This window comes from Lagopus leucura, unplaced genomic scaffold, assembly GCF_019238085.1.
Source record: "Lagopus leucura isolate 7727_CA_CO unplaced genomic scaffold, USGS_WTPT01 Super-Scaffold_100002, whole genome shotgun sequence".
NCBI lineage: Eukaryota > Metazoa > Chordata > Aves > Galliformes > Phasianidae > Lagopus > Lagopus leucura.
In genome coordinates, this window is record NW_024962263.1 from 88,116,460 (window position 1) to 88,137,636 (window position 21,177).

Below are 21,177 nucleotides of genomic sequence, written 5' to 3' on the forward strand. Positions count from 1 at the left end.
CTGCTGAGCTAACAAGAAAAGAGTGCTAATGAGCGCACAGACATGGCGCTTGTGACTGGCAACTGATATTGTTTACCAACCCAAAGCTGTGGTAATGAAGACACAGTTCTGGAAGTGACTCATATATGTAATTTGCAGAGATTTAAAGACTTAAAGAAGTTAATATTTTTTTGTTTGGTCGCTTACAAAAGAAAAAAGAAAAAAAAAAAAAGAAATATTTTTATTTAAGTGTATGAAATATTTGAGCGAAGAGAAAGCACTGGGTACAAAAGGGCACTTTAACTTAGTAGGGAAACACATTGCAAGAAGGAGCAGAAGGCTGTGACAGCCAGACTAGCACTAATAGCCAGCGTGTTTTAACAGTGGAGGCTATTAGTCACTGCAACAAACAAGCAAGGGAAGCTGCATGTTCCCCATCTCTCAGTAATGTCAAATCGCCTGAACATTTTGCTGGAAAACATGCATTTGTCACGCAGAAGTGTGAACCAGCTAGAGTCAGAGAAAAGAAGTCAGAGCTAAAAAAGATTAAGAGAAGAACAATTTGTACTTCCAGTGGAAAGAATAAACTATTCCGCAAAGAAAGACAACAAAGTTGGGGAACTCAATGATCTTAAAGGTCTCTTTCAAAGTAAGCTGAAAGGTCTCTTCCAATCAATCCTATGCATTTATAGTATTATTCTATTTAAATAGAACATCAATGAACTTCTGGAGTTTTGCTGCCAGTGGAGTTGTAAAGGCTGAACATATCAAAATGTTATGGCCAAAATCATGTATGGGTTTATCTGGGAATAAAGTGAAGAAGCAATAGTGAACTTTGGCTTTGGACTAAGAGAAATAATGTCAACACTAGGGAAGACCCTGCCTATTCAAACTGGTATTATTTGCTGGACTGTATGATCTCTAAAGGTCCCTTTCAACTCAAATGATTCTACGGTTCTATGATTCCATGATGGTGAATTCAGAGAGCTAGTAGAAGTCAGAAAAGTGGGGAAAGACAACCCAGAGCTATGCAAGGGATCATCCTTTTGCTTCAGATGTCACAACACCTTGCTAACATCACATGCTGAGAAGAAGTTTTTTGCCCTCGTTTCAATCAGGGCAGCCTCCTAACTCCTTGTTTTGATAGATTATAAAAGCTATCTCTACTTGTGAGTACTTAAGGATTCCTTCTGATTTGAGTCTCTGCAGAACTAAGGAATTGAGAGCTTTGCAGTATGCTTGTGTCAGACATGGAGGCATTCAAACTTTCTTTTTCTTTAACTTTTAAAGAAAAAAAGCAAAATACCTCTAGAAAAAAAATCATCATAGAAACTAAGGGAGACATATTCATTCATTCAGCATATTATATCACAAATACATACATACTCATATCTTCAACATAGAAAAATTATTCCTACAGGTCTTTTCCTCTGTATTTCCTGTGGAATTCTAAGCACAATTTTCTATCAAACTTCTCATAAGCAACCAAAACCATTTCCATTTAGCATCAAAGTCCATCAAGTCTAATGCTCATGGATATTGTACCAGCACATTGTTTGCTTTCTTCTGCCACAGAGCCATCATGTCACATTTTTCTTCACATTAAATCACTGAGATGAAAAAAGAGTGTTCTTGTGGATTAACACAGGACTTAGCCCTAGGAAATGTTGGTTCTATTCCCATCCTGGTCACATATGCAGCAAACACATCATAAGCCTTTTGATCTATCTGGAATCAAATTTGCTGGCAAAATGGCAAAGAAACCTGCAGGTCTCATTTCTCTATTTGCATTACGAAGCAATCATGGTATTCTAATCCCTTGGGGAATCTGAAGATAAGTCATTCACCCCAATACTCAGATTACCCTTATACTTAGTGTTACATAAGAATCAAGAGAGAAAGACTAATCATACATGAGATAAACAAGTAGCAAATGGATTATAAGAGAGTAATTCCATGTAGAGCATAGTCTAATAAAATTAACATTTGAATGGTTAGAGATAGAGAGCCTTTGGGGATGAGAGTACTGGAAACGAGGAAATACTGTAGAGATTTCTTGGAGTCAAGAAATAAACCAAAGTGAACTCAATTTTTTTGTTCTTTCTCCATTTTCCTACATACAAGATTTAATAAGTGATTGAATAATAAATGATAGAGGCAGAAAGAAAATTGGTCTACCTCTATGCCAGGCCCCATTAAATATTGGCCATAACAGCATATAAAGCCACAGAGAGTACAGAAAGGTAAAGCAAATGCAAAGCACTGAATGAGAGAAATGACATTTTACCATATGCACCATCACAAGAAGTAGTTTCCTGCCTCCAGAGGTGATGAGAGCAATGATGTTTTGATTTCAGATATTTCTGTCTATACAAGAAAAGAAGACTTGTGAAGGGAAGGAGAGGTTTCCTGAAGTCGAGAATCAACCACAGTGAAACTGAGGGCAACTTTGTAATGAAGAGATGTGGAGAAGATCTGTGGATGTCAGAAGGAAAAGCTCTCACAAGATTGTGCTGTCAGCAGTATAGCTCTTACTGCTTTTATTTTTATTTTTATTTTCAGTACAATTCACTTGGAGAAAAGCAAGATTCCCAGAATTGTCAAAGTTGGCCATTAAATTGGTTGTGCAAGGACATTTCATGAAGGCCACACAGAATTTGTCTCCTCAATTATCTATAAGCCAAGATGCTGTCCTGAAATGCAGAATTCTCTTCTATCAAAAGTTGGGGATATCATAAAATGGTTCTGTTCCATATTAAAAGTAAAACACCATTTGAGATCCTGGAGGAAAAGGAGAATTCATAAGAAAATGCCAGTTCCTGCCTCTCTACCTTAAAGATAGAGAAGGACAGGTTCTCATTTCAGCCAGTACCATACTGTTAAACCACTAATCAATCTGTGTGTCTCTCTACGATTCATTTCCAGAAGAGAAATCTGTGAAACAAATAAACTTTCCTATTACCATATTTCATTAAAATATAACTTTCTGGAAGAAAAAAAAATCAACTTCAAGAAATCATGTTTCCATCCATCAGAGCAGAATTGACTAGTGATGGAGGTAGAACCTAGAGCAGAGAAGGGAATGTGTCCTGTGCAAAACTGCTATATCCTGCTCTGCTTTTGTATAGTTGGTTGAACTCTTTATCTTGCAGCAGTTATGACTTAAATTTTATGGAAGACGTTATGAGAACTGGGATGGTTTCAGAACTCGTGGGATTTCCCCAGCTAAAAGTAGACATTTTCTGGGTTGCTTACTAATGCACTTGCTCGCTCTTTATCGAGTAGAGGTAGAGTCCCAGTATGCCTTGTTCATACAAAGACTCCTTTGCTGTAGGCATTCTTGGTAGTTAGAAGAATAGCTCACTGAGGGATGGGCAACTGCAAATCATCTGTGCCTTTAAGAAGCTCTGTATGGGAACTGCTGAGTCATGGCCTGAACCTCTGATTAATCACCTGACGTGAGCCATGAGTCAGCCAGAGGAGCACAGGTGAAGGCAATTCACCTGTGCTGCCAGAAGGGGTGGAGCCAGGCTCCACCCCTCCTAGACCTATTTAAGAGCTGGTTACCAGACTCCCTCTTTTGGTGTCTTCTGGTGAGCTCAACTGAAGGGTAAGCTCTTCCACTTATTCTCTTTTTGTTATCGTTGTCTGCTTTGCCTTACTCTCTTGATTATATTGCGATTATAACATCTTGATATCTATTGATTATACACAATTATATTGTGATTATAACATCTTGGTTATACAAAGCTCCCTTACTGACTGTGTAACTAAATATCCTAACAGAATACTGCAAGTTCATGCTCCCTCCTGAGACATCTCTGCTTCTGCACAGAAGGAAGAAAATGTGTGAGTTGATGAAAATGTACCAATATATTAATAATGCAGAGGAAAGTAAAACTATTCCTGCTCTACCATAACAAACCCAAGGAGTCTGGAAGATTAGGATCTGATTTTGTGTATACACCCAGTGATGCATTTATTTTGATCAAGACATTATTGTCACAATGTCCCCTGATAATGTGTTTTCCTGTTAATGAGATCACCTGGGCCAGTGGTTGGAGAGATGACAACTGTGCATTCCTTTTGAGGCTATTCAGATGTCCCCTGCCTTGTTTGCTTTCTCCAGTCACAAAGTCAAAGTAAATATCTATCAGCCCAGCAACACTTCTCTGACTTTCCCCTGAGAATCACACTTTATTTCCATTGGTGAATGAAATCAGATAAGAGAAAAGACAAGCTGAGAAGGGGAGGGAGGAAGAATTCTCCCTCAGCTTTTTCTTTGTGTCATGAAAAACAAAGGAATCATTGAATCATGGAAATATTAAGGTTGGAAAAGGCCATTAACATGCCTCCTCCAATTGTCAACCCATCATCACTATGCCCACTAAGCCATGTCCCTCAGTACCACATCTACGTGTTTCTTGAATGCCTTTGGGATCAGTGACTCCACCACCTCCCTGGGCAAGTAGAGTCTTTGACTCAGAGATGCTGGTCACTATTTTGCTTTTTCAAGGTATTATAGGAAGAAAAAAAAAGTAATTTCCCACCACTTTACTCCTGTATAGATTACAGGCTGACTGCAGGTGAGAACAATTTAGTCTATAATTTAGAATTTCTCCAAATTATGTCAGCAGCCATTCAAAAACTCCACAGCAACAGCTAAAGAGATGGATGCAGAAAACCAGTGCAACTCTGATTATGATGTTTGCAGCAAGAAAATTACCAAGAGAAGGATGAAGTTAGTGAAAGATTTGACTCTTCAAGCAAAACCCTTGGAAATGCATTCTGCTCTTTAAATGTTCATATTGTTATGCATCAGAACAGCTCCTAGAAGAGTATTAAGCAATATGGTTAAGCATGAATAATACCTGTAATGTTAGTTATCTTCTTCTCCTCCCCCTCCCAAGAAATTTTGTATGGGCAGCACGGAATTTCCTCTGAGTTTGATTGATTCAGTGACTTTAAGCTTGTGGCATTAGTGACACTGAGCTTTACAGTGTAGAAATTTCACTAACCCTGAGATAACCCTGCTCAAATATTGCTCAATAAATCTGAAAACCAACAGGGAGGCTGAGGGAGGGGGATGCAGGATAAGTGTTTAATCTGGACAATTTGTTTTCTGGCCCCATGCTTTTTTCTTCTTCTTTGTGTCCAGGGAGGTGTCTACAAATCAAGCTTTGATGATATGTTCATTGGCAATGTGAAGGGAAGAGGGTGAAATTCTGTTGGCTTCTGGAGAAAAAAGTCCTTCAGGGAGGATGAGTCAGCCCTCCAAATGTGCTGTCTGCATATCAAAGCTATCATGGCTTTTGTAGAGAGGTACTCCATCTGCAATTGTTGTAGACAGGAGACAGCTAGGAAATTTTGCAACAGGATCAGTTTTCCTAAATTACAAGAGAGACAAAAGAATCCTGAAAATCTGCTGAGAAGTCTCAGTGAGCTTTATTCATAGCCAGAAAAACCTTGTGTGTGAATGAGGGAAGATGTTTAGAGAGGTTATTCTGAATGGTAACTTCCAGTAACACTGTGGATTGTCTCCTTGGATCCCAGTGCAATGGCATTCCACAGAGAAATCCAAAGCAGCAGCTAGGAAAGGAAGCAGTACAATTTCACTTCACTTTTTCTCATTTTTTATGTTTTCCCTATTCGTTTTCCAGTTTTGTTTTCCTAGAGCTTTGTTCGGCAGATAAATCTTCTATCTTCTTTCTATTTGTCTGCTGTCAGAAGCAATCTCAGAGGAATCTGACCAGCTCAAGTTCCCTCATTTCCTCAGTAGATAAAATAAGAAATAAAACAAACAAAAAAGACAACAACAAAACAAACCTTCAAAAGATGTCTACTTCAGACCTTTCTGGTAGGACATGTTTGAGGGCTGAGAAGTTTTGTGGAGAAATGGTTATTGCTGACTATAGACCAATGGCTGTTACAGGCAAGACAACTCTCATTTCCAAGCAGACACATAAACAACCAAAAAAAATTGCCCAGTGTGAAGCATTCTAGTGTGGAAATATGTTTCACATCAGGAATATGAAAATCAGAAAATTATTTGTTTGTCTTTCTTGAGCAGAAACAGTATGATGATGCCACAGCCCTGACACCCAGAGTAGCAATATACAGGGATCAATACTGCCTTTTATTTGAAAAATGATTCCACTTCCAAGCTTCCAATATTGGCTGCCAGACTTAACAATGAAGATGTGACCCCGTACCTTATGTTCTCAGAGGCACTGGGAATGAAATAGAGAAATAGGGAAAGGATTACTCCCTGCATCTACGATGCGTTGAGAAAATCATGTCAATGACTATATCAGTGTGTACATTCGATAAAAGAACATGCATCTACACATGTGGGAATATAGGAAAGTGTGTAACAACGAGGCTGGACAATTTCATCTGAGTCTTTCATAGTCCCTGAAAGCTGTGTTCTGAAATGACAAGTTATTCTAATTCTCTAGGTGAGGAAGGGAGTCAGTGAGATTTCAGGACTGTGGAATGAGAGAAGGGATTTATTTCTCCTTTCATATCCCTTCCTGCACTCACTGCACAGCTTGTGTCTGCCCTTATGGAGTTGAGGATTGTCCCTGAGGACTTTAAGTGATGACTGAGACTGAGTGGATAGCTTGACAGATGCTGGTGGCATGGAGCAATTGTAGCACGTAGCCCTGCATGATCTCTTCAGTCAGCCACTCATTTTCCAGGACTGAAGGACCCGTTATGAACTCCATGAATTAAGTGATGCTGCTCTGGTTCACCTCAACAAAGGAAAGGAAGGAGGAGGATGAGAGTCTGTTGACTGGGGAGCCATTTTTTTGCAAGAGAAGAGAAATTAGGAGATGTTCAGTAATTCAAATAAAAGCAGGGCTAATCCTTGAAAACTGGCACAAAGTGGGACATGTATCTAGAGCTCCTGAGACTGCAGTTGCGTTGATAGCTGGTGGCAATTCATTTCACCAAATATGGTTGAGCACAATGGAGATGGCTCAGTCTGAGCAAACCACACCAAGCAAAAAGCAGGTCACGTCAATAGACTCCATAGAGGTTAGGGAGTGATCTGTCTCATCTAAAATTAGTGGTGTGTCATCCTGTCTACCTTGTCTGTACACTTCTAAAATGCAACAGCTAAAGATATGGAAAACTAATCCTGTCCTTCATCACTCTGCTTTGTCTTGCTATGGTCTTGTATATATTTTCATAAGAATATTCCCATGATATTCAGAGTTGTATATCTTCATTTGAAAGCAGCCATTCTGTGACTCAACAACATATTACAATGCAAACAACTAACACCTCAGGCAGCAATTTCTCTTTATGGATTTCACATTCATTTTCTATGGTGACATTGTTGTCAATGTTATTATTACTATCTCGTATTTATCTCTGGAAAGACCCCCCAGAGATCCTGAAGAAGCAACTACAGTGAGAGAAAAAAACACTAGCCCCACAAGTAAATGAAGCCTCCACAGAGCTCTTGGAAGTCCACAGAACCATTTTACAGCTGTACAAAAAGAAAAATAAGAGGGTGTTGTGTTGCTGCTGATTTGTTGTTGGTTTGTTTTGTTTTGTTTTCTGGAAAAGAATAGCTGAACAATAGCAATGAAACATCAAGAGGCACTGAGGTCTGATATCCTGATCATTCTCATGATCTAATTTCTCAGCCATACCAACAAAACAGGTAACTAGCAGAGTTTTGAGATTTTGTACTGAATGCGTTGTTTCCTATAATCACTAAAATAAAATAATTAATAATTAATTTAACATACTCTCCCCCTTGCAAAATAATCTTTGTTCATATTTAATATTGCGTGTAGAAGCAGCTTTCTGGTATGTACAAATAAAACCCTGCCTTGGAGAACAACTCTTATGAGAAGTGGCTGAACGAACAGGGATGGTTCAGTCCGGAGAAGAAGAGGCTCAGTGGAGAACTCCCTTGAAACGAGGTTGTGGCGAAGTTGCACTCAGTGTTGTCTTCCAGATAACAGCAATAGCAAGAGAGGTAATGGCCTCAAGATACACCATGGAAGGCTTAGGTTAGATATTAGGAAAAATTTCTTTTCATAAATAGTGATAAAGCATTGGAATTGGCTGCCTAGGGGGGTGGTACCTGAAGGTATTCAAGAGATGTGTAGATGTATCACTGAGGAACATGGTTTAGTGTATGTGGTGGGGTTGGGCTGATGGTTGGACTCCCATTATGGTCTGGACATGACAACAATCTAGAGCCAGAAAGTCTTCAGATAAATATAAGCCCACAGCTGTCACGCCACATACGAAAACACATGTATAAAAGTGAAAGATTGCACAGATTATTCAGAAATTTGCTTGCAGATATTGACATGGTAACTGACATTCCAGACAAGCATTTATTAGAAAAAGAGGGCTAATGTTTGCCAGAATGTTTTGGTTTTTGCATGTTGTTCTTTTTTTCCTCTTTTCAGTCATTTTCCAGCAGGATCAAAATGTCTGAAAAAAAAAAAAGTGTCTCTCAAACTTTGTTTTGCTGTCGATCTTCAACTGTATTACCTGTGTTGAGTACCAAATGTATTATTCCTTTATATTTGTCTCAAGTATCTTTTCTGTCATATCCTAATCCACTTCTTACCCAATTACTTCAGATTTTTGTCAATATCTCATTATGACGCAGCTTTCCCTGTGCAACTAAAACCATCTCTGCTCTAGTTCTGTTTCATGCAGAGTGAGGGTTACTCAAGAAAAGGAATGTTTCAGTTCACTGACTGACCTGCAAGGAGGTAAACAATTTTAGTTCAAGTTGACCAGAAGTTATCAATAATTCATCCCTATGTGAATTTCTGTTTATCCTTATAGTGAGAGCAGGGATGAAAATATAGGATAATTTCCCTGCATTACACAAGGAATTTTAGTCCCTCTGTCCCATTTTTAACAAATTTCATGGCCTCTCACTTTTTGTTTTTGAAGGGAAGTTTCATAGACTCTCACCTTCTGTTTTGAAGGAGACTATTTTCCTTCTGGTTATATGAATTGAGCCCTGCACATGATTATTTCATCCAGCGTTTCAGATTAATTTTACACCAAATCACAAATAATTAGACTTTAGCAACCCACTTGATTCTTTCCCAAACAGGTTCATTTAGATAACTACAGATATCAAACTGGTATCTGATCTCATCCAGAAGACTGACAAAGTTAATTTGCAAAATGCCACCTGAACTGAACTAGTGTTGATTAACCTAATCAGGTTTGTTGGTTTTGTTGTTTGTTTTTTTTAATTAGAAAGAATGTTGTTTTAATTAAAATGAATTTCAGTGCTGGAAAAATGAAAATGGACTAATTATAATAAAATAGAAACACAAGGTATTCATATTTCCAATCCATGTAGTTAACTTCCAGAGAACTATTAGGCATATTTGGCTTAAGCTCACTTTTTCATTTGTATTTACTTTGACTTTCCAATGTTAAAGGTTTCATGGTGGATGTGACAGCATCTCAATATCTCAGAGTCTTGAAGGACATGTTTGTGAATAAAGAAATGATTCTACTTTTTCCACTTTTTCCCTGAAGTTTTGAAACTGAAGAAACTTAAGTTTATAGTATATCATCCATGTAGAGAAATGCTTGGTGCCATCCAGCCATACAGTCAATCCCCTTCTTCCCTGTAGATTCCCTTTAGATATTGAAAGGCTGCTCTCAGGTCATCTTGGAGCCTTCTCTTCTCCAGACTGAACAGCCCCAGCTCTTTGAGCCTGTCCTTATAGGAGAGGTAGGAGAGGTGTTCCATCCCTTGAATCATATACATGGCCTTTCTCAAGACACGCTCCAAGAGGTCCACATCTCTCCTATACTGAGAACTCCACATCTGGATGCAGTACTCCAGGTGAGGCTTCACTAGCACAGAGTAGAGAGGCAGGATCACCTCCATTGCCCTGCTGGCCATGCTTCTCTTGATGCAGCCCAGAATGTGGTTAACTTTCTGGGCTCCAAGGGCACACTGCTGGCTCATGTTCAGCTTCCCATCCACCAGCACCCCCAGTCTTTCTCGGCAGGGTAGTGCTCAGTCCTTACCAGCTTGTATTTGTAATGGGGTTTGCCTCTACCCAGGAGCAAGATTTTACATTTAGATTTGCTGAACCTCATGAGGTTCACCTAGGCCCACTGCTCAAAACTGTCTGTCATCCAGTCTGAGGTACATTCACTTGCAAACATTTTAGCAACCTTGACCTTCAACTTAGAACAGTGAAACACCATAACTACTTCTGAAAGGACGTGTGAAGTTGCTAAGGGTTGCCCTCAAACCCATCACTGAGACTTTGTCCATTTTGTTACTGTTCTAAGACATTTTCAATAAGAATGACTCTGCAGAAGAGGAAGAAATATTTCAACCTTTTCCTCTACATACAGAATTTGGTCTTTTCCTTCCTTAGACTGGTAAATAAGAGAGAAAATCTCTAAGCTGAATTACTATGAGTCAGATCACAACATAAATACAGCTGGAGAGTATACAAACAACTCTGCTCATTCCAGTGGTGCAATTTCCCATTACTTCTAATTAAAGCTTCCTCTTAAGAAATCCTACTATCTGAAGAGCTCCAAGCTTGTGTTCTTATTACTACAAAAGGAACAGTAGCGTGGATGAGGGCTGCCCTGTTCCTACTGAATACATTCAATCAGGCATTTCTATTCCACTGGCAGCTTGATCCAGGATCTTGCCTTGTTCATGTGCACAGTGCTTTCTCAGTTCATTGTGTGCACGGTGATTTCCCATATAAGTCAAGATTTGCAGCATTTCCTTTCCAAAAAGAATTGAAGGTAGGGAATAAAGTGTGGAGAAGAGAGAGAGATTCCAGCTGTTTGTGCTGATACATCTTTGCTTCATAGCAGGAAATAATCAAACACCTGTCTTAGTTCCTGGTGTTGTACAAAGAAGAGCTCCTCATGAACGACGAATTTCTTCCTCCAGTTCCATTTATCACAATACTGGTCTGTTTATCAGTTTTCTGTTTTCGGCAGCTCACTCTAAGAAAGACATTGAGGCCTTGGATCTTGTCCAGAGAAAGGAAACAAAACAGTGAAAGATCTGGAGTGCATCTTAAGAGGAGTGGATGAGGGAGCTATGAATGTTTAGTCTGAGGAAAAAAATTAGATCTAGAAGAGATCTAATCACTTTCTACAACTTCCTGAAAAGAGGTTGTAGCATGGTAGAAATGTGCCTCTTCTCTCAGGTAACAGTGATAGGATGAGAGGTGTGTCAGGGAGGGTCAGTTTGGACATTAGGAAAAATTTATTCTCAGAAAGAGTGGTGAGGTTTTGGAATATGCTGTCTAGGGAGGTGGTGGATACACCATCCCTTGGAGGTGTTCAAGAAACAAGCAGACGAAGTGCAGAGAGACATGGTTTTGTGGGCATGCTGGTGATAAGCTGATGGTTGGACTAGATGATCTTAGTGGTCTTTCCAACCTTTAATGATTCTATGATTCAATGATTCTGTGATACAAGTGTAATAAAGCCAAACATTTTTTTACTTATTCTCTCTTCCTTTGACACAGACATATCAGACCTATATATGTCATACACTCTACACAATTGCCCCTTTTCCAGTCTACTGGTACCTGCTTTTTTCTCTACCACCTCTGAAAGCATCAGGTATGAGTCTGAGACTCCCGAAAGCAACTACAAATCTTGATGTCTTCTTTGTGATGCATTTCTGAGGACTGGGATTGCACATGTTCACTGCTGCCAAACTCTGCACCAGCTTATTTTCCTCTCTCTATTTGAGTAGGTACCTACCCAAACAAAAGCTGGGAAAAATTACAGTTCTTTCTTTGAGAACAAAAGCAATAATAAGATATATATTTTTTTTTTTGCTTACAAATTTTGCAAACATCCCACTGACTGCAGCGAGAATATTCAGAAATATAAGTGTGAGGTGCCACTTCTCTCTTGCTAGTGCAAAAGCAGATCAAACCTCTGCAAATCAGGAACAAAAAGAGACAGATTTTACAGAGCACTCCATAGCAGGAACTGCAGGAGGGCTTAGCCTGCTGTGCATATCAAAGTTTCTCCTGTATGCCTTGTCTAGTTGCAGCTTTAAGAAACTCCTGAGGAAGGGAGCTGCCTTAATAGCAAGTTGTACCACTTTTAAAGCTGCATTTGTATCGCTCACACAGCAAGAGCTCTTGTCACATGGAAGCCATCGAATCAAAACACTGACATGGCAAGAGAATAAGGAGAGATAATGAAATGAGAAATTAAGAGCATGGAAAGTAAATGCTCTAGAAAAGCTGACACTTCATAACACTTCAAGTGAACACTTGCCTGTATTTCAAAGTGGACCGATAAGAAATTATTTGCTTTTCTTATGTAACAGAAATAGATAAAGAATTCTGTTTGGATAGGAGAAGATTCCACTAGGCTGCAATTTACGTATGAATGCTCAGTATTTAAGGAAATTGCTTCTTTTACTTTGTCATCTGGCATAAATGTATGCTAAAGAGGGATTCATTAGAAAAAAACCATGCAGTGCATGAGCTAGTCTCACATAATCCTGATCTCTCCAGGCAGGTGTTTTGCATCTTATTAGGAGGTGGCACATTGAACTGCAGGAGGCTTACCACATGGATTGTGTTGTTCTCCCCTGAAAACACAGCACAAGGATCTCAACCCTCCCCCTTGAAACAAGTTTCCATTTACTGTACGTGCATTCATTGTGAAGATAGTCATCCTAGCTAACAGGCCTGGAGTTGTCCAGAGATTAATGACTTTAACAAGTCTTGTGAAGGGTTTGGAGAATATGCCCTATGAGGAGTGACTGAAGGAACTGGGGCTGTTCAGTCTGGGGAAAAGGAGGCTGAGGGGAGACCTTATTGCTCTCTGCCAATATCTGAAAGGTGCTTACAGCGAGAGCAGGGCTGGTCTGTTCTCACTGGTGACAGGTGACAGGATGAGGGAAATGGTCTCAAGTTGCACCATGGTTTAGGTTGGACATCAGGAAAAACTTCTTTAAAGAGAGTTGTTCAGCACTGGAATAGGCTCCCCAGGAATGTGGTTGCGTCACCATCCCTGGGTGTGTTTAAAAACCATTTGGATGTGGTGCTCAGGGACATGATTTAGCAAATGTTTGTTATAGTTAGGGTAGTTTGGTTAGGTTGTGATTGGAATTGATGATATTTAAGGTCTTTTCCAAACTGAGCAATTCTATGAATCTGTGATTCTATGACTTCTAGTTTGCGTCAGTGTGAATAAGGTGGGAACCATGGAGATCCTCTCACACCCTCTAACATCCATGGATGGCTTTGCAGGCTGTTGCAGAGGTCCTCGTGTGCTTGAGGAAAGCTAAGAGCTTTGCAGGACAGAGCTGTGCTACAGATAAAGAGGCAATAATTTCTTCTGCCTTTATGGCGTGAAGACATTGTGGAGATGATCTGATGAGAGATCTGAAGATATGTAGATCAGAAGAGATATCTATATTTACTTATGGCAACTTAAGACAGAACTTATATGTAAAGATTTAAGAGAATGACTCAAAATAACTCCTCTTGCCTGAAATGCTACCTGGGAATGTTTTGGAGGATTTTTATTTTTTATTTTTTTTTTTCACATTTTCCTGGAAAATGTACTCAGTCTCCAGTGCATCTTTTCCTAGAAAATATATTCAGTCCCTCAGTTTCTGATACGTACTATATCCACATATGTTGACACCTTTGCTGTCCTGAGATGCTTGATTTTTTCATCTTGTTTGAAACTGTTCAAACTAAATCAGAGAAGCTTAATTAAGATAAGACTAAATTGAATGTCCATACGTCCCTGAGAGGGACCCTTCTATGTTCCTAGAATCTCCTGGAAAAACCCAGTTCACTTAACACATTGACCTTAATATTTTTCTTCCCAGCCACAGTAAGAGGAGGATTTGCTCCCTTTTTGGTACAGCACTTCGGTGGTAAGGATGCTCCTGGAATAAATGCGATAAGTTAGCACTAGACTTCCTCTAGCTGAATAATAGAATCATTAATTTTGGAAAAGAACTCCACAATTTTCTAACCATCCACCTACCTCCAATGTTGCCCACTAAACCATATCCCAAAATATTACATCTACCCTTTCCTTAAACACCTCCAGGGATGATGATTACACTGCCCCCCTGGGCAGCCTGTTCCAGTGCATTACTACTCTTTATGAGAAGAAATGTACCCTACTTCCAACCTGAAAGTTCCTTAGTGCAACTTGAAGTCATTGCCTCTCGTCCTGTAGCTGAAGATTTAGAATGCAAATTTTCATTTCCATGGATTAAGATACAGGCTAATCTGATGGAGGTGTTCTGTTGGTTAACACAAAGAAAACAGAACCCCAATACCTGTAAACACATATCAGGTGAATAACTTTCTATTTACATCTACTGAAATCTCTTTTTGATGTACTATACCTGTAGAAAAAGAGGTAATGTCCTTAAGTTGTGCCAGGAGAGGTTCAGGTTGAGTATTAGGAAAAATTTATTCTCAGAAGGGGTGGCAATGTTCTGGAACAGGCTGCCCAAGGAAGAGGTAGAGTTCCTGATATACCACTGAGGGACATGGTTTAGTGGGCATGGTGGGGATGAGTCAATGGTTGGACTACACAACCTCAGTGATTCTATAATGCTAGGATATCTGAAGACATAAGCAGATATCACCCTGAGCAACATGCTCTGGCTGACCCTTATCTGAGAAGGAAGTTGAACTAGATGATATCTAGAAGTACCTGCCTGCGTCAGTGGCCTCAGCTCTTCCCTGGAAAATGAGAGGTTCCTGCATAAATGTTAAGAGTAATATTCAAATTTAGTTTCCAAGAACCAATATAATATTACAAAGTCATTTTGTCTTTCCCTGATAATGCTTGGATACTCAGCCATATCAGATCTATGTGCGCAGGTGGTACAGTATAAACATGCAGTTAGCATAGCTGAATGGTAGCTGATGTGCATCTGAGATCAGTACTTCCATCTCAGACCTTGCTATGGCAGATGGACTTACTGACTTTCTGTCTTTGTTATCTCATGGATTTCACTGTACAATGTAATTTTATCTCTCAATATCTTGTTTGTGAATAGGTGATAATTCTTCCACAGCTTCCAAATGAGCTGTTAAAATAAGCAGAGAGATTTCTTGTAAAATATTTGGATTATCTTCTAGTCTACAGGTCATATATCTTCCCATTCTTGATTGGATAGAACAACTAGCTCTTTTCAACTCTCTATATGAATATTCCCCCAAAACATGCTTCTTGTGAGAGGTGGTAGAGATAGGTGAGGCTCAGAAATAAAGGAAGTAACAGATTATCCTCCAGGACTAGCAATAATAGAGACTACATGGTGCTTGGGTTATTTCACTCAAGAAACTAAGAACTATTCCCTCCATGTTGTTTTCATGCGCTTGCTTTTATAAATGAAGCTTGTCATTCTTGCTTGCTTGGGGATTTGACCAGCTGCACTCTTTGATAGCTGAGAGAATTTCCATCAAAACACTGTTTAAAAGCTCCAGTCATTCAAACAACTTCAGGCTTTAGTTCTGGGATTTTAAAATATATACATATATATATAATTATATATGTTATATTTATTTGACTACCTTCTGTATGTAGCATACAGCACCTTGTCAGAGAAAGTATAAAATCCTCTCATCTCCCAGTCTTAGCCACAAGTCACCTAGAAAAGACAAAGCCTTCATCTGTCTGTTTGCCTTGAGGATTAGATATAAAGGATCCTGACACCTTGGGAGGTATATTCTTTTTTCTTGTGTTTTTTTTTTTTTTTTTTTTTTAATTATTTTCAGATTTTTATTATTATTGTTTCATTCGTGCTTTCCTACAATGGAAGCTGGAGAGAACTACAAGGGATAAAAAGTCCCATCTACTCTAAAGCTTAATGTTCTTCTTTAATGGTTTAATATGTTCTGAATTGGTTAACAGGGAGAAGTGGCTGGAGGCTGAATGAATGTCTTGCATGTTGTTGTATATCCTTTATTACTGTACACTGTAATCTGTGTAAGGAGTTGTTCTCCAAACCATCTGAATGTTTGTTTACCATGATGCAGCAGCTGTCTCCATTGTAAAGAAGGAAGCAAGAAGGAGAGTACATTAAATTCATTCATTCCTAGCAGAAAGGAAACAAAGAAAGAAAAGAATCTTTAATCTGCTGTTACCCATGCTTGGAAATAAAAATTCACTGCTTAGAAATACCTGGAAAGTAAGTACACCATTCTGGAAAGTTGGATAAATGTACTGCAAACAAACTGTCTCTGGCCTTGCCAAATCAGGCCTTCATCAGCCAAAGAATCCCTCAACTGTTTTTCTAGTTGTGATATAGAAATTCCTTTTATGGTTCTACTAATCTCATGAGTTATGTCGGGAAGATTATCTCCAATCTAGCAACTCAAAGACTTTGGGGTATACCACTGATCCCAGTTCATCTTGCTGAATGAGTCACACAGCTTTCCTCTGTTTCAGATAACAACTGGGTGCTTCTGAAGGTCATGAAAACATGAAGTGGAGCAAAGAAGGGCAGGTTTTCAGGATCAAGGGAGTGTTTGAACAAACTCAACAGAGTATCTCATTCTTCCATGCTGACCCACTCATAATCATCCTCAGTGGTGCTGAACTCTACAGCTCCCTGAAGAGGTCAACATCTCCCAGATAACAGTGATACGATGAGAAGTAATGGCCTCAAGTTGCAACAACGGAGGTTCAGGTTGGGTATTAGGAAAAAATTTCTTTTGAGAACGAGTGGTGAGGTATTGAAACAGGCTGCCCAGGGAGGTGATGGAGTCAATGTGATGTGATGTTGTCAAGAAACATAGATGTGACACTGAAAGATGTGATTTAGTGGCACGGTGGTGATAGGTTGATGGTTGGACTAAATGATCTTAGTGGTCTTTTCCAACTGCTGCATTTTCAGCACTGAAACTTCAATGTCATCACCAGAAATTCAGAGAACAAAAAGAACCACTTAAAACAAAGGAAATGTTGTATGATTAGTGACGCAGACAATATGAAAAGGAGTCTGATTACAGTCAAAGTGAATGACATCCTAGAAAAACTCTTTGTTCAGCAAAGTACTATGACTAGATCAAACACTGAAAAAGAAACAGAAATGAGCATTTACCTTGACCATCCAAAAGAAGATTTTTTGATATTTCTCTGCAGTGCTAGCATCTTGTGAATTGAGAGCAAATGAAACTCCTGGACAGGAAAGCAAATTATTACAGTGATTTAATCGTGCTGGATGAATCATTTTAGATACTGAGTGGGTCATGGGACAAGCTAGAAGGTTAGATGACTTGTCAAGGTTATTTCCGGCTTAATTTTACATTTTTCTATGATTTGTAGCATTGGTCAAGTTCATTATCAGAATCTGAGCTTTCCATTTGAGTTGCCTTGTGGGTCTGACAATATTTTCCTTTTTCTGTGCTGCCAGTCTTCACACTGCATTACACCATCCTCAGTAAATATGAACCAATTTAACTCAGGAAGGAGCAGGAAGCTGCAAGGAGAGAGAAAAAGAGGTGATGAGTTAGAATTAAATGCTTCACATCTGAAGGCGTAGCAATAGATTTAACTTTTTGACCAAGGAGGTCCAACCAACCAACCATTGACCAACCATCACCAGTCTAGAGGGTTGACCTTGGCTGTCTGCCTGGTACCCACCAATGTACCTTCAAAATCAGAAGGACAAGGGGATAAAATAAGTTGAAAAACAGTATGAATGGGATGAAATCAGGGAGATCACTTACCTGTTAGACATGGACAAAAGAGAATTGTATCACAGTAGATTAGTTTATTGCCAAATTAAAATTGAGTAATATGGCGAGAAACAAAGACAAAACTAACATCACCTGTCACGGAATCATAGAATCATGAAAGCTGGAAAAGATCACTTAGATAATCTAATCCAATCATCAGCCTCTCACCACCATGCCCATTAAACCTCCCCTCCTCCTTCCTCACTGACCTTGGTGACTTCAGGGCTGTTTGTCTCATATATTCTCGCTCATAGCTCTCACAGATGCTATGCAGCAATTTTTCCCTTTCTTTAAAAAGTTATCACAGAAGTGCCAGCAGCATCACTCCTTGGCTCAGCTTTGGCCAGTGTTGATCCATGCAGAATTAGTTCTGTCTGACATGGGCCAACTACTGGCTTCTTTTTGCAGAGGCCAACACTGCAGCCTCTTTGCTGCCACAATCCAGACGTTAGAAATATCATACAACCTGGAAAGAAAAAAATCTTCAAATTATGTAGTTCTTTTATTGGAAATCTCTTTTTAATCCCTGTGTTTGTCTCAGTATTTCATGACCTCTACCACAGTACTCTCTTTTTTACCCTCAGCATCACTTTGCATTTATCATCTGGATGTCATGCTTGGATCTGAATCAGTAAGTGAAAAAACTGCATTTGACAGTCCTTTCCAGATGTGCCTGTTTGACTCCAGCTGGTGAAGTTGTTTCTGAAGACTTACTTCCTCTCATTCATGTTCTTTCACACTGAACTATAATATCAGCTCCCAGCTCCCGGTCTTTAGGATAAGTGGCACCTTTTTGAATTTCTGTGGCTTTCAGCTTGAGCTAGACGCCAAGAAGATGAACAGCAGGAAGTTGGGGAGAGAATTGTTTAAGAATATTGAAAATGAGAGATGGTTGAGTGTCAGGGAGTAATTTGTTTCCTCAAGGCGTAATAAACCTGCAGGATAAAATTTCATCTCCAGTGATCACAGCAAGGTGGTGGTGATAGTTAAGAATAGAAAAGCCAGTTTCAGCGTAAGAGAATGTTGCTGGAAAAGCTAAATAAAAAGCAATAGTTGGCATTACAATTCAGGGCAGACAGCAGGCCAGATCTTTGCTGGGCTGAGAAGGCAGCAGGAGCTTTGGCAAGTATAAGTGGAGTTAAAACTCAGTATTTATGTGAGTGAATCACCTCACCTTTCTGTTCTGCGGCCTTCCAGTACTTGAAGGGGGCATATAAAAAGGAAGGGAAATGGCTGTTTACAAGGGTGAATAGAGATAGGACAAGGAGGAATGGTTTTAAACTGAGACAGGGGAGGTTTAGGTTAGATATTAGGAGGAAGTTTTTCACACACAGAGAGGTGATGCACTGGAACAGGTTGCCCAAGGAGGCTGTGGATGCCCCATCCCTGGATGCATTCAAGGCCAGGCTGGATGTGGCTCTGGGCAGCCTGGTCTGGTGGTTGGAGACCCTGCACATAGCAGGGGGTTGAAACCAGATGATCACTGTGGTCCCTTTCAACCCAAGGCCATTCTATGATTCTATGATTTGCAAAAGGCACTGCTGATTTCTTAAAAGAGGCTTACGCATGCCACACAGACCTCTGTGCGCATTCCTAGTGCTTGTACCGGGAAGTTTCAGGGAAAATATAAATTCATCGGCCCTGTAATGTTTCCTCTGAATCTTGTTAGGTTTGATGAACTTTGCTGAATTCAAGACAGGGTTTCCATGGAAACTTCACCAGTTTTTCAACAGTACACTGTGACATTTACAACTCTGAGGCAAATCAGTTACATGGATTAACCAAGGACTGAGGACTCTTTTACTTCAGGGTCTCCAGCTCAGGCAGATGCCCCCTGTGATGACAGCTCTTGAAATGGAGCCCCCTGTGATGACAGCTCTTGAAACGGAGAAAAAGATCTGGGGCCCTGAGCTGGTGTTTAGGGTGGTATTTTTGCTCAGTGTGTGTATTTATAAACAGTGATTTTCTGCTCTTATCCAAGTTTCCACAAGGTGCATTTTCCCAAGATTTGGTGAGGTTCTTTTTATCTGTCAGCATTTGCTTATTCTATCTTCTCTTTTTTTTTTTTTTTTTTTTTAATGCCATTTTTAAAATGCTGTATTTGTTTTATTCACTGACAAGCAGACAAGCAGCTTTTAAATTCCTAATTGAGTAAGCTGGGTTAGGAGGGTTAGATCTGCATCTTCAAGGAATGTAACTACTGATTTATGTTTGAAAGAGGAAAGAAAAGAAAATTTGAAGACTGTTTCTTCTATCTGAACAATCATTTCCTGGGAAGAAATGAAGAAATTATCAAATCAAATGGAATAATAATTTTAAAAAAGGACTAGAGAGCATCTCTACAGATCAGTTCCTGGTGCAGTTACATGCAAATTGTTTAGTCTCTAATGTCTCACCATCAAATCCAAAGGGCTGTCCATAACAATACAATTAGGACACTGGGTCTGTATTTGAGTGAAATGAACCAAAGGTCAGTGGTCAAAATTGTCTGTCAGTAGACCCACTGAATGGCATCTTTGCTGGGAATTTAAGTTGAAAGGGGCAACCTGTAAAGTGACTATGGCCTACAGACAAAAGCTAGTTGAGTCCTAGTGTGATGAAACACATATAGAGAAATGAAAGGAAGTTCTCTGGTAGAAATTTGCTTTATATCCACCAGGAAACTTTCTCCTCCCAGAAAGATTTTCATTCTGTCCCTGGATCATTGTGAAGATGAATAAAGTAGTAGCACATTTTCTCATTGTTTTTTAATGTTCTCTGATATCTATTGCACTATAAATTTACTTCCTATCTAAATTTACTTCCTATCTAAATATATTTAATATAAATTTATTTTCCACATGAAACACCTCGAGATTTTATAGTTTGAATAAGAATTGTGTCTGCTTTGTGTTTCTTTCCTATTTACAAAACTCAGTGCTTTTATGCTTATGCAAAATTGTTGAGGATGAGATCAGATTGATCTGCTTGGTTCATACAGTCTAAGTTGGATATGTATCTTAGGAACATGGTCATCTAAGAATTTCTCAGGAATCAATGGAAGTAAGGCCCTGGAACAACCTCTCCAGATTAAGTGGTCACAGCACTGAGCTTGCCAGATTTCAAGAAGTGTTTGTACAGTGCTCTCAGACATAGGGTCTGATTTCTGGGTGGTCTTGTGTGGAGCCAGGAGTTGTACTTGAACTTTCTTGGGTTCCTTCCAACTTGGGATATTCTATAGTTCTATGATTCTATAAAAATATTTTCAGTCAACAATACAGACCATCTATCATACTCTAATCACAGAGCATAAGATGATTCTGTCTGTATTAGATGGAGTGAACTCAGGATATATTCTGAAGGAGGAGCAGTGTTTGGTCATACGTTATTTCACTTGGAGAATCTGATAAAACCATACATGCCCCGCCAACTCATAGTGTTACTTTTACTATGTTATTTGCACTGGAAAACAAAT